This window comes from Micrasema longulum, unplaced genomic scaffold (assembly GCF_059751315.1).
Source record: "Micrasema longulum isolate JH-2025_06_02 unplaced genomic scaffold, ASM5975131v1 h1tg002021l, whole genome shotgun sequence".
In the NCBI taxonomy this organism is placed as follows: domain Eukaryota; kingdom Metazoa; phylum Arthropoda; class Insecta; order Trichoptera; family Brachycentridae; genus Micrasema; species Micrasema longulum.
Genome location: NW_028279189.1, coordinates 1 through 14328, shown reverse-complemented (window position 1 = coordinate 14328; position 14328 = coordinate 1). Strand labels below are relative to the sequence as shown.

Genomic DNA, 14328 nt, shown 5'->3' with positions numbered 1-14328 from the left:
TTACAACAAACATTAATTCTGGTAGAACTATTATAAATATATTTAAAGCGTACATTACGAATTTTCAATAAAACCATTAGTCACGCTTTATTTTAAATATATCTAAAGGCCGTTTACACCTGGACAGTACAATATTGTTTTGTTCGCGGACTTTTTCTACCTGTAAACAGCAATTTGTACGTCAAAAAATTGTCCCGAGACATTGCCACCGAGATATACGCACAGGCTATCTCCGCGAAACAATGATTACCCCCACCACTGCGGCCACCAGTGGCTGTATTGTCATAGTGTGAACACGCACGGACACGACTTTGTTACAACAGCGATTTGCTCGACGCGATCGTGTTGCTCCCGCACATTTTTTCTGTTGAAAATGGAGACAAAAAAAAATCGCTTATATTATTTAGTTCGTTCTTCAACAATTCCGGCACATTTATACATTTCCCCCCTAGGGAGTTGTTCATATTTAATTTTATTTCAACAGAAAGGGAAAATTTTTCTGAGAAGGGAATATGGAAGTCTAGGCATTTACAGGGCTTATGACCTGTCATTCGTGCGCTGTTTCTAAACTATTATAATTCTATACAGGTATGTACCTATGTTTGTAAAATAAACATATCTAAAAAATACGCGCCCACTCTAGATTTAGTGGGTAATTAATGACATTAAATATGTTACCAAATATACCAAATGAACGCTGTTCTGTAGCAGTGAAACTAATGCTGAAATTAAGTGCCTTATAAATTTTAACATTCGAATAGAAAACACCTCACAACAGAATTTTGCAAAAAATAATTCTCCGTTTTAACAATGGTAGATTTTATTGGATTGGTTTTACATCCAATTATTTCATTTCATATATTAAATATTATATTACTGATGTCAACATTTTTTGTAAACAAATATTCTTTTTAAGATTTGAAGATCAAGCAAAACAAATGTAATAAACGTAATATCCACTTCTTGATAACAAAACTAAGATCGATATAATATTATCGAAGATAAGATTTTTCTTAGTAATAATTTTAGCATTATTTGCTTATGACATGTGTAAATGTCAACGTTATAAGCATGGCATTATTTGTACAGATTTATAAAACCTGCGTGCGAATAAAAATAGAATGTTTTATTTTGGCGGCGTATTGTATCAGCAGAGTGGCGCAGCGGAAGCGTGCTGGGCCCATAACCCAGAGGTCCGTGGATCGAAACCACGTTCTGCTAGAAATCAATTTTGTTTTTGTATAATATTTTTTTCTTACTTTACCTTTTTTAAAAATTATTTATTCATATTCATACAAATAAATACATATTACAACAAAATAATAATAACGTATCCCAAATTTTATGAGACCAAGAACTGTGTATTGAATTGGGATACAGCATAATGGAAAGTGGAAACATGTTCATTATTAAATAAAGTTAAAATTACAAATGATTACATAAACATATGTTTCAATCAATATCTGGATAACACCCTCCATAATATATAAATCTATGCAATATCTCGCAGTAGTCTCCTGCAACATTATGTACATTTTAAATGTTTATTAGATATAATAAATTTTAAATATTATTCTTATTAATAGAGTTTTTCTACTGATATTTCTTGGTGGAACTGCATTTTAATTGTTCATTGATAGAGACAAGGTTGTCAAAGTTCGAGATTAGCAATTAGCAAAAATTGACAAATCTGCCTTCCTTCCATACTTTTACTTTTATTTGCTTTTTATATATCTTGATATTTTAATGTTTTTTTCGATATGACTTTTTGTATTATTTAATTTAGTACTCAATCTTATTTGGCGTATTACTTATTACTCCCATTTTTTACTACATTGTAGAGTGAGTTAATATCTCAATTATCATTTCAATTATGTTTATATATATATATTTTTTCTATTGATTTCAATTATACTATTTTATTGTTTTTTCAATAATACTATATTTCTCCATAATACTTTTATTTTGTTCATTTCAATGATATTGTTATTTTGTATATTTGATTATGTATGAATCTTAATTTATATAATTTACATTTTAACATTTATGTTCAAATATCTTTTTAAAATCGTATTTTTTTTATTTTACTATCTATTACCCATACCTATTTTTCTGGATTGTTATTATATTACATCACATATCATTATTTTTTATTGTTAATTATTATAGCTTGACACGGGCACAGCCTAAAAAGCGTTCACAGATATTTAAACGAGTGTAATTTTAAATGAATAAATAAATGAAATTATTAAATGAATTATAATGATAAAAATACGTACTTAGTTTTTTTCCACTTTATTTATAAATTTTTATCAGAAACTGGGTTTCGTTGTGACCGACATCGTCAGACTGGTGGGAGACTAAACAAATTTCTATGTTTTAAACAAGTGCAAGCAGGGGTCGTAAATTATGTTTTTTTATAATTATGGAAATAAAACAGCTTAAATTAAAAATAATTTAAGTATAAAGTAATAACAATTATATGAATTTAAGTTTTGTATGAATGTAAATAATTTAAAACATAGAAAATGATATAGTTTTGTGAAGTTTTAAAATGAAAATGATTCTTGTTAGTGTTATGATTCTTGTTATAATTGTTGTGATTATGATTGTGATTGTGATTGTGATTGTGATTGTGACTGTTGTTATTCTTGTTATGATTCTTATTACTTCTTAAATCAGCCAGTGACACATCTATCACATTTTTTTTTTAATAAAGGTTCTTTTTTGAAATGTACGTAAATTTTGATTCACTTTATGGTAAAGTAAAATTCTTCAGAATTATTTTGCCCACCAGGCAACGCTTAGAATATATTACAAATGTTTATTTTACTAACTTACTTCTTTTTCAAATACGAAATCTTTTAAAAATTGATAAATCCGATTCTTGTCTGCTCAAAATTATAAATTTAAAAAAGTATATTATTTTAAGTGTCAAAACAAATCTTACCATTTTACCAGGGCATCTATTTTTTTATTTGCCTTTGAAGGTGTTTGTAGTCTAAAGTATTTTATTGTTTTTAGACTGGCACCCGATGCGTAAAACTAATCACGTTACCTCCCATGTAACGAAAATGTTCTGTTTTGGCTGCAATCGGAGTACTGTGCTCTATGCATCACTGAGATTAGATATTATGATAATGATTCTTTAGACAAATACTAGTCGCTACTTTTTACCAAGACTCCAAAACACAATACCGTAGTCTCAATGTATGCAATGCAAAACGCAACTATGTTAACCATTACATGATTGTGGGGTTTTTTGTGGGGTGGTTTATATGAAGGGCGCCTGAGTAGGGACATTTTCAAATAAAGATAATTATAATCGAATCAAACGTTATCAAATTTATAAAATGACCATTATAGATATAGGCTATTGTGAATATTGTGTTGCACAAGTAAATACAGTTTTTGCTACCGTTCGCATTTCCAATAAATATGGTCATGAGGATGAAAGACAATATCCGACAAAGACCCTCCATATAATTTGCCATACTCACAGTTAAAGTAGTAGATTTAAACTCGTTTAAAATCGCTATAGTCATATGAAATTGAGAATTTTAAAAGAGCAACTCGTTCATGTTTTAAAAAAGCTTTTTTTGTACAAGTGAAACCGATAGGAAAACCCACGGTCTTTAAAATGATTTCGGGTATGTGGAAGTATGTCCTTTTGTAATAAATTTTGAATATATTTGTGGAATTTATATTAATGAAATCAACGTTGTTTGAATCCGTCATTGATAAATACACTAAATAATTATTTATTTTAATCAGGTAATCATATGTCTTAATTTATTTAGTTTACAATGAAAAGTAATTTAATAAAATAAAAATCTAAAAGAAAATGCACGTTTTTGAACAATCGTATATTTTTATTTAATGCATGACATATCATCATCATTCCATGTCCGCTCCCTAGTTGGAGCATATGGTATCCACAAAAAGCTTCCATGCATCTCTATTGTCTGCTAACTCCTTTGCATCCTCCCAAAATCCCTGCAAAAAAACTGCTTTTACAGTTTGGCGGGAATTAAATAATTGTTCAAAAGAATGCTTATGTAAAAATCTTCAATACAAAAAAAAATTTCAACAAAAAAAATAATAAAAAATCAGATTCTCATCCCGAAATTCTGCGTGATATATAATAGGGCCTTACTCGTAAACTAGGCATAAAGTTACGCCTAGGTAAAGTGGTAGAATACGGATGGGAATACCATCCTTATTATTGTGATATAATAATACTACTATAATAAGAATGGCATTCCCATCCTTATTTTACCACTATGCCTAGGCGTACCTTTATGCCACGTTTTTAAGGCCAATAATAAAGTTACATTTATTATAGTTTTTATTACATTATGCAAGTTTAGTATTGTTTTTAAAAAAATGCTATTCATCTTCAAAAAAGGGGCATGCCCTACACTATTTATCATGCGTGCATATTACATGCACAAATAAAATACACATTACATGTGTTGAAATAACAAATTTAATGTGATCAAAATAAAATTCTCATTTAAATTATTATATTAGTAGGAAAACGCATCTTGTATACCTAAACCTTCTTAAACCCAACCAATCTCAAACAAACAAACAAACCAGCACGCCGTTTCCCCGTAGGGATAGGCAGAGAGGATAGAACGCCATCACATGTGTCTTTGCTTTCAGACCTCGCTTCCTCTACATTCATACATCTTCTTATGCACGCACGCCGATTATTCCTACTTTTGACATGTCCATCTTCAATTATACAATCTCCAATTAAAAATGTCAATCTTCGTGCTTTCACTGCTATTGCATTCTCTATACATTCTTTATATGGGATTGAAAAACGATATGTGTATTTTGTGAATCGTTATTTTGAATAATCGATCTTTTCCCACATCAAATGATGCATAGAGCACTGTATCGGTAGACAAACCGCAACGTATCTTGATAATTTATATTGAAATATTGCATGAAAATACTTTATTAAATAACATTTAATGCAACCGTGTCGGGAATTAAACCTGGAACCACTTAATTGATGGATGCATCGAGAAAATTTAAAATCAATCTGAAAAAGCACATGATGACTGAACTAACTAGACTAGACGAGACATAAAATGACTAGACAATATTAAATTTCTAATGTAACCCTAACGGGTTTTTTAAAATTGTAAATAAATAAAAAAAAAAAAAATAGGAAAGTGGGTGGCTTAAAATAAACTAACATTGAAGCTATCTAAAATGGAACAAAAATGGATAACTTCGGCCAAACGATAGAATTCTATTCAGGATACTTCACAACCTGATACAAGGAGCACCAATATACCCGCCGTTAAACTACTGGGAGTCTTCCTCAATTCTGACCACTCTTTTGATGCTCAAATAAGTCAAACAGATGTCTTACTCTTAGGTCAGATAAATTTATGGCGATAGAAAAAGTTCTAATACCTTTGCGCAACCAGCGCACTAAGTTCGTAAAAGACCCCACGGCATGCAATGCTTTTCCAAAAGAAGTGCAAAACTGTGAGAGTGAAGTGATATTTCTAAAGAAACTTAAAATTCACCTATTCTCCGAATCATTTGAGTAAAGACAAAATAAATTGTTTCAGTAAAATTATATAATTTTATTAAATAAATATCAACTTATATTTATATTTATATAATCACTTTGAAAAGCGCCCTTATTGCATTACGAAAATGGCGCTGTATAAGTTATCAATAACAATAATAGTAATAATAAAGAATTTACAACGGAACTTTACATTGAATTCTAAAGTTCCACCTGCTCCGATCGGTCGAACATTTCCGTTCAGAATTTTACAAGCTATACATAAATAAAAGCATTTCAAGTCAAGCCGCTAAATCTCAACATTAGTCTAGAGTTTATATCGTCTATGTTCAATATTTTATTCAAAGTTAAATACATCCGATGATACAACTTCAATCTTCATAATTATTTTAATTAAATAGTTCCCAAAATACTGAAGCAGAAATACCATAATTTATTCTGTAAAAATAAGACATTATTTTTAAATAGTATAATTACTACTTATTAATGTACAAGCTTAATCTATAGTACATTTACAAATATTTTGTTTTATAAAACATGTTTTAACGTTTTTTTTTAAGTTTAACAAAAAATATATATATAATTATTTAAACACTTTATATTCATAGATTGTTTACATACATAACGGTGGGCATAATGTCTTAAGGCAATTTTTCTTGCCTGGGTAGGCTAGGCTTTTGGGTAAACCGTTCAATTTGAGAAAATCAGTAATAAATGAACATATTGTTGGTATATTATAATTTTTCATGATAAAAAAAAACATAAATGTAAATTTTCAGAAAGAATGTACAAGTCTGGATTTAATTTAAGGAAAAAGACCATTGCAGGAGAATGCTGCGAGATATTGCATAGATTTATTTACTATTAAGCGTTTTATCTAGATATTTATTGAAATATATATATGTTTATGTAAAAATATTTAATTTTTATTTTTTCCATTATTTAATTATGTACGTGCTTCTACTTTCCATTATGTTGTATTCCAACTTAACACAGGGCTCTTGGCCTCAAAAAGTTTAGGATACTTTATATTATGTATGAATTTGTAAGAATAAATAAATACAATAAATTAAGTTTTTTTTTTTGCGAAACAAAAATTTACTAAATATCTGCACTATACTATGTAGAGAGAAGGGGATAGAGAGGGAAGGAAAGAGTAAAAAAAGTATCTACTGTTTGTGTTAAAACTTGCGGTCGATAAAATATAATAGGATTTTTTTACTAAATTATTCAACATCAAGTAATTTCATTTTACATAGAAGAAAACAATTTTAAAAAAACAATCACAGTTATTGAAGAGGGCTTTGATTGAATTTTAAATATATGTTTATGACGTGAACACCTATCTAGAGAAATTTCAAAACCAAATATATTCATATCGAAAAATAACCCATCCTGTGATGAAAAACAAATTGAAAAAGGTGGATACGCTGTATAGAATTACATAACTTATTTTAAATATAGGAATATATTAAAACAATTTTCTTAGATTCTTTTTCTTTCTTTTTCCACATACTCTTCTAAGTGGACATCACCAGACACCTCCAAAAGACCCTATCGCTAGCCAACACTCTCGCCTCCTATCACGTCGATACCACGTCCCTTAGTTCCACCGAAAGATCGTCATCGATGGCTTTCCAGGACGGTGGAAGCCGTAGTTGTGAAGAAGAAGCAACTTGGAACTAATTAAAAGCAACAATGAGTTATTTTTTTTATTTCTACGACTAATTTGATGTTATAGCTTTACTAGTGAAATTTCGAATATTTATAAAGTTGTTTTTATTTGAAATTATAACAAATTTTATAAAATTGAAATAGGAGTAATTACCAAACAACCCTTTGATATCCAAAGTCAAATTTGTTTTCTAAAATCTTAACTGGCGTTCGTAGGACACTTAAGTATAAACGTGTACATCCTATTGTGTATGACATAATATGTAGTGTGTACGTAGGCGTACATGTGCCCGCATTAATAATTATTCCTCATCTCAAGATTAGCAAATAAATCACGTGTTGGGTATCCCAAATCACTTGCACCCAATTACTTCTAGAATAATAGGCTTACAGCAGTGTGTGCCATGTCCTTTATTCTGCATTAACAAATTTATCCTGTAGTTTCGTATAAAATATATAATGTATGTGCCGTTTTCGTTTCCATGTGGGATGTATTTGGTGTTAACATAAGTTGTGTTCGTTTTTATTTCAAATTTAAAAATGAACACTAAAACGAAACAAAATAGTATAAGTTATTCGTCAAAAAATATCATTTACTCTACGAGATATTGTATTTGCTTTTATTTATTTTCATTTATTTATTTAATTTTACAAAATTTAATTTAAATTTACAAAAATAATACAGAAAACATAGTAATAATTTTAAATATAAACAGCACTATATTTTTTTAAAAGACAAGTAGAAACCAAAAAAGAATGCTGCAATGCCAAATAAAAAGTAAAATTTTGTGTAATAAAAAAGCAAAAAATATGACAAAATGCAGGGGCGAATCATCAAAATAAGTGATTATGCACAGCTTACTATTATATACTCTTGATAAGTATGTTTATAGTTAATATGTTCATGGGAAAATAAATTAAATATTTTTTATTTATTTTAAATCACCACATATTCCTACAAAAATATCAATGAAGCGCGTCCAGCGTCCTGCCTGTTCTCAGTAAACAATGAAACTAGCCAATTACCACAGCTTATTCCTCCATACGAAAAAGTACACTGTATTTTACATCTTTAATCCAAGTCAGCTTTTTTAGTACTAAAATAAGCTTGCAGATTACAAATATTATTTGAAAACTCTTCATTTAGAAACCAGTATTTCCAACGTTATTTCCGAAGGACATATTAGGTATCACACAGGACATGTGGCGTTTGCAGTGGCCATTTTTGGCATTTTTAATTTTAAAAGAAATCGGCTAGTGCTCAGTATTGAGAGTAACTGCTGAATGTTATTGTGGTGTTTGCTAACAAAATTTTGTACAATTACTATATTAAAATAGTGTAAAAAAAGCTACGCATATCGCGTGGTTAATAATAATTGTTGTTTGAGTTGATTTTTACGGAACCACAGAAAAAATGTCATTTTTAATTGTATTACTTACATATTATGTACTTAAATGTAGGTACATTTTTAGTAGATTACTAAAAAAAATATCACCCCTCGCAACTGATATAATGTAACATTAATAGTTATATATAAAAATATGCATTGAAAAAAAAAGTGAATATATAAAGTAAAATGAAAAATTGTAATTAAAAAGCTAATTACAAATATTTTTTTAAAAAGTGCTATTTATAAATTATTATTAAAAAAAAGGCATGTAAATTTAATTAAAGTAAGAATATAAGATATTTATTTTTATGGTACACGTATTAATAATATTTGAAAAAATATTTTCAGAAAGAGTATAAGATAATTACATTAGAATTCACACTTTTACCTTACATACAATATGTATGTATGGTAAAATAATTCAAAATCAAATGTCAAGTGTAAAAGTAAGTTTTATTTAACATCTTCGCGTTCAATCGGGGGAATAAAGGAGTAAACAAATAAGGAGAAGACATTATTTGCTAAGATGTTGCCATTTGTCCTCTTGTTTTCTTTATTTGGAAAAATGGACACAACTTATGTGAACCGATACTTAAGGTTAAAGTTTTATAAAAAAGCTTACTTACATGGCGGTTTTCGAAAAAGGCGTTCTTTTTTATGTCGAATCTGATAACTTTCCTTCATCATTTTACTACAAATTAGTCAATGATGTTCACTTATTATTTATTTTCACCTTTAATTCCTCGATGAACGTGGACAGAAGAACGTGTCGAAAATGTTCACATTCGTTTACTAGACATTCCATTTTGAAGGCTTGTAATCAAAGCAAACAACATGTGTAACGCTAAATTAAACACAACATCTAGTAAAGAAGAAGATTTTCTTTCGAATGAGAAACCTTTACCATTTACTTTTGATGCTCATTTTTAAATTTGTAAAAAAATCAGACTCAATTTATATTAACACCTAATATTATGAAGTTGCGTAGTTATGAAAAAAATTTAATTAAACGCTAAATAATTCAACCAGAACTTTGAACGGGTGTTTTCTACTCGACGGCTACCCTCTGGTTAAAATCGTGAGAAATCGAGCGTCGCGCATCGTCCATCTTTCAAAAAAGCGTATCTCGTTTTTTGAAGAAATTGAATTATGAATATTTTAATAAAAATTATGTTATCTTTATGGAATAAATGGGCATTGTACTGTCTTAAAATAATTTTTAAAAACCCAGCAAGAAATAATTAAATTATTTTTAACGGAAAAATTTTCCAAAGAAATTCTTAAAGTCGTCCCAAAAATTAACAAATTCGAGATATGCCCTTTTAAAAGATGGATGACGATAGGTTCGTCTTATAGCGAATTATGTTGGGATAAGGTATTTTAGAAGATTATCCAGATTTTATATAATTTAATCCAGTTATTAAAAAATTTTTTAGTCATGATTATTAAATGATACGTCATGAAGATTGCTCACATGAGATTTATTTTTCACTGAGTTTATAATAGTAGTACTCGTATAAGCCAAATAATTTATAATCAAGAGCTTTAAATATTGTCGCGAATTGATTTGGAGGCGATCGGCGTGGAGAAGAGAGTGATTTCTCCAGCGTTCATATTTTATATCATTTTGACAGCGCTCTCTGTTGGTTGGTTTTGCATTTTTTTTATTGATTTTGCTTATGGTACCCTCCAGCTGACAGCGATATCTCTTAGCGGCATGAGACTCAAGTCAGTTACACGTTGTTAGCGCGTTTACCCTGTATGCTTAATGTCCTGGTTTCGATGTCTGGCAGGGTGTTATTTCCTAGAATACTTCATTTCTCCTAATTCGCTTCACGTAAAGCGATGGATTGATACCTTTCATGCATCATTAATGATCCGGATATGCTGAATTTGATTTTTCAGTGCAACGCTTTATTTATCAATGGGTGAAAAGAAAATTTTTAAGTAAAAATTCCAAAAAAGGAAATCTTCTTAGGATTAATCCGCCTCTTTATGTAGTAATTGAACTTTAAAAAAATACGTTCATTCCAGTAATTTTGTAGTATTTATTTTGTCTTATTAACGAATTAATTATTTACGCTGCTTAATATATCAATAAATATAATAATCTACGAAAAATCTGTCTAATATTTTATACTTAAAAAAACGGACAGTATAGTAACTCAATGAATTGAATCATTCTTCTTGATTACAATTAATATGACATTAATTCAAATCGTCCCTTAACATAGGGAGAACCATGTCATTGTGTACTCAGATATAGCGCCGCCCACGTGCCCTGTAATCGCATAATTAATTTTGTTTGTCGCTATCGTGAGCGCACAAATCGGTTTGTCGGGATTCACAATCGCATGTGCAGAGCTGGGATTTGGGATGCGAGCTTAAAGCTTAATAAAAGCTCGTTCCAACTATTCGGAAATGAGATATTCAGCACGCGCTGTATTTGGGGTGAAACGTGAATCCACCCTTTCCATTTATTACCTGTAATAGAAATATCTTAATGTGAATTTATTTATTTATATTATAAATTTTCAATAATTGATTTGTGAAAGAATGTTGGTAAATCGAAAGTGGTGGTTTTTAAAAAGGATGAAAGCACTACGTGTGAGACTTCTGTAAATGGAGATTTTCTGAATCATGTAGAAGAATTTGCGTATCTGAGAAGTATGTTACAAAGCATATCGAGACATTGTCAAGGCAGGAAAAAATAGCAATTCCCAGTGAAGTTCGAGCGATGTATGAAATTTTTGCTGATGAATGTCGATAAGTCGAATGTGATTGTTTTTGAAAGAAATGAAAGTATGTCTAAATGTGAAATCACTGTAAATGGAGTTAAACTAAAACAAGTAGAGAAATTGGTGTATCTGGGAAGTATGTTTTATAGGGATGGAATGACTGAGAAAGATATTGAAAGGAGGGTGAGTGCCGGGAACAGAGTGAACGGTGCACTTGAATCAACCTCGGCAAATAAAATGTTTGTCGCAAGAGGCAAAATTAGTAGTTCACAACGAGTCCTGGTCCCGACCCTGATGTATGGGAGCGAAATATGGACTTGGAAAAACAAGGATGAAGTAGGCTGAATGCTGTCGAAATGCGATCTCTCAGGCGAATTTGTGGTAAAACTATGTACGATAGATGCACAAATGTTGAGATACGTACATTATGTAAGGCTGAGACACGTTATCGACAAAACAAGAAAGAAGCTCTGCGCTGGTTTGGACATGTAGAGCAAATGGACAGCGACAAAGCGGCTAAAAATATTTTCAATGCGAATGTTGATGGATGCAGAAAAAGAGGAAGACCAAGGAGACATGGCATGACCAAATCCAACAAATTCTTGAAGATGGAAAGTCAAAAGTCGAAATAATCGGTGCGCGTGCATGAGAATATGTATGAATGTAGAGGAAGCAAGATATGTATGCAAATATAGAGTGATGTGGCGTTCTATCCTCTCTGCCTACCCTTACAGGGAAACGGCGTGATGGTTTGTTGTTTTTGTTGTTGATAAGAGTAGGCTGAATGCTATCGTAATGCAATCTCTCAGATGAATGTGTAGTAAAACAATGTATGATGGGTGCACAAATGTCGAGATCCATGCATAATTAAGGCTGAGACAAGATTACGTTGCATTGGTTTAAATGGACAACGATAGAACGGTCAACAGGATTTACGATCTAAATTTTGATTGATACAGAAAACGATGAAGACCGAAAAAAAGATGGCACGACGATGAACATATCAAAAGTCAGAATAATCGACATACGTGCAAAAGAAGATGTATGAATACAAAGAATGCGAAGTATGTATGCAATGACAGCGCGATATGGCGTGCTGTCCTCTCTGTCTATGGCATAAACTGTGTGATTGGTAGCGAATTATGTGGGTTTGCACAGGTCAAATATTGTCACTACTTCTACATTATTTTAACCCACAACTACTGTTTACTTCTCACCAGTATCCATTGATCACCCGCCACATTAAGACCTCGTGTCGTACATCGCGTGTTTATTTCGTTGAACGTGTGCCGCATTATAAAACTTTGTTTCCACCAACCACCAGTGTTGAGCTTCAGATCGGGGCCTGCCCTCGTGTTAGTGCCGCTCGTGTCAAGTCGTGTCCGACAAGTCCATCAAGAGTGAAGATAAGGTTAGTGGCATCCCTTCCTAATTCATCTTATTTGTTGGGGCTGTAACCAATAAACACTGCATACCGCATATTGAGGATACTCACTTATTTTCATTAAATTCCATTACAGTCCACTTCGCTCAATAATATCTTAGAAGTTCTAGGGCTTCGCCCCCCGCTATTTTGCGCTCCGCATCCGCGTGGGAATTCGTTTTCCCACCAGTAATGTTTTTTTATTTGTTAGAGAACCTTTTTTTTTTAAATATCAATTTCGTTGATATCAGTATCATTTCATTATTATCAATTTATTTATTTCTTTATTTACATACATAAGTTTACTGTAGATTATTTGAGACATAAGTCCCAACTCCATGGGACTAAAAGTCCTGTGTTGAGATGGGACTGGCAATTAATTGACACAGACACACGAGTATATCACCAATTATGAACGTAGTTATGCAGAAAGCAGCCAGTTCACAATTTAAAAAAATATAGATATTGATTTTATCGGCTGCAGTAAGGTCAATTATATATCCTGACTAAAAACAGCAAGACCGCTTTCATACAAAAAATTGTTTTAATCGGCTTTTGAAAATGGTGTCCATCACAAAAACGGCATTTTTCAATTTGCAGAAAACACCCACGGCACTTTAAAAATCTTAACGACTTTAAAAAAAAATTAATAACTGGTCAAACATATAATTAGATTTTTGTTTGTAATATTTGAAAAAACTAATATATTCATAGTTTATCATTTGTTAAAGTCAAAAATATTCTAACTGTTGTGTTGATTTGTTTATTCACTCATTCCACAAAGGTGCTATTATCTCAGTTTTACTTTTCTATTTCTGGCTGCTTTCTGCATAACTACGTTCAAATATAGGACCAGAAACAAGAAAAAATGTTTTTTTTAAATAACATATGTATGATACATTAAAACGGTTGACAGTAAACTCAAACATTCGGAAAAATAAATATTCGAAACAAAATGTGATCCTCAAAGCTTATTTTATACCAATGAAGAAGTAAAATGTTATTTTTGTTGGTTACAGTGTTTTGGTGATCGTGGCTCGATATACTCGTACACATATGATTGTTTTAGTTTTTTATATATTTTTTTACATCTTTTCAGTTAAAAATCCGAACTATTCAATCGCTATTTATAACGCGATCACGTTAAATAAACAATGCCTTCACCGTAGTTAAATAAGCAATAAACACACAAGTTATTCGCTTAGATCCCCTCGAATTTAAATGCGGGGCAGGCTATCAGGTACGGCACATAACAAACACCGATTGCGGTGGTTCCATACAAATAATTTGTTTTTAATGAACACTGCATTGAATGGCGGCTCATTACTGAACTCGGCAATCTAAGTGGGAAATAAATTGGTCATTGAATTGAACGATATAAAAGCGTTTGTGCAGTACCAAGTACGTATTACCTTCATACGTAGGTACATTGTGGGGAATACAAATTCGGAACGACTACATACATATGTGTTAAGCAGGGCTGGATTTCTTTCTTTTGATGGCAAAAAAACAAAATTATTAACTATTGTTTGGGTACAGTGGCGA

General features: G+C 30.9%; 1 non-coding gene across 1 annotated transcript; it reads left to right on the top strand.

Annotated features, from left to right (window-relative positions):
* The first annotated feature begins 1149 nt into the window (after positions 1–1149).
* Positions 1150–1221, top strand: TRNAM-CAU (transfer RNA methionine (anticodon CAU)). The gene has a single exon. It is a non-coding gene; the product is annotated as a tRNA-Met (tRNA).
* The last annotated feature ends 13107 nt before the right edge of the window (positions 1222–14328 follow it).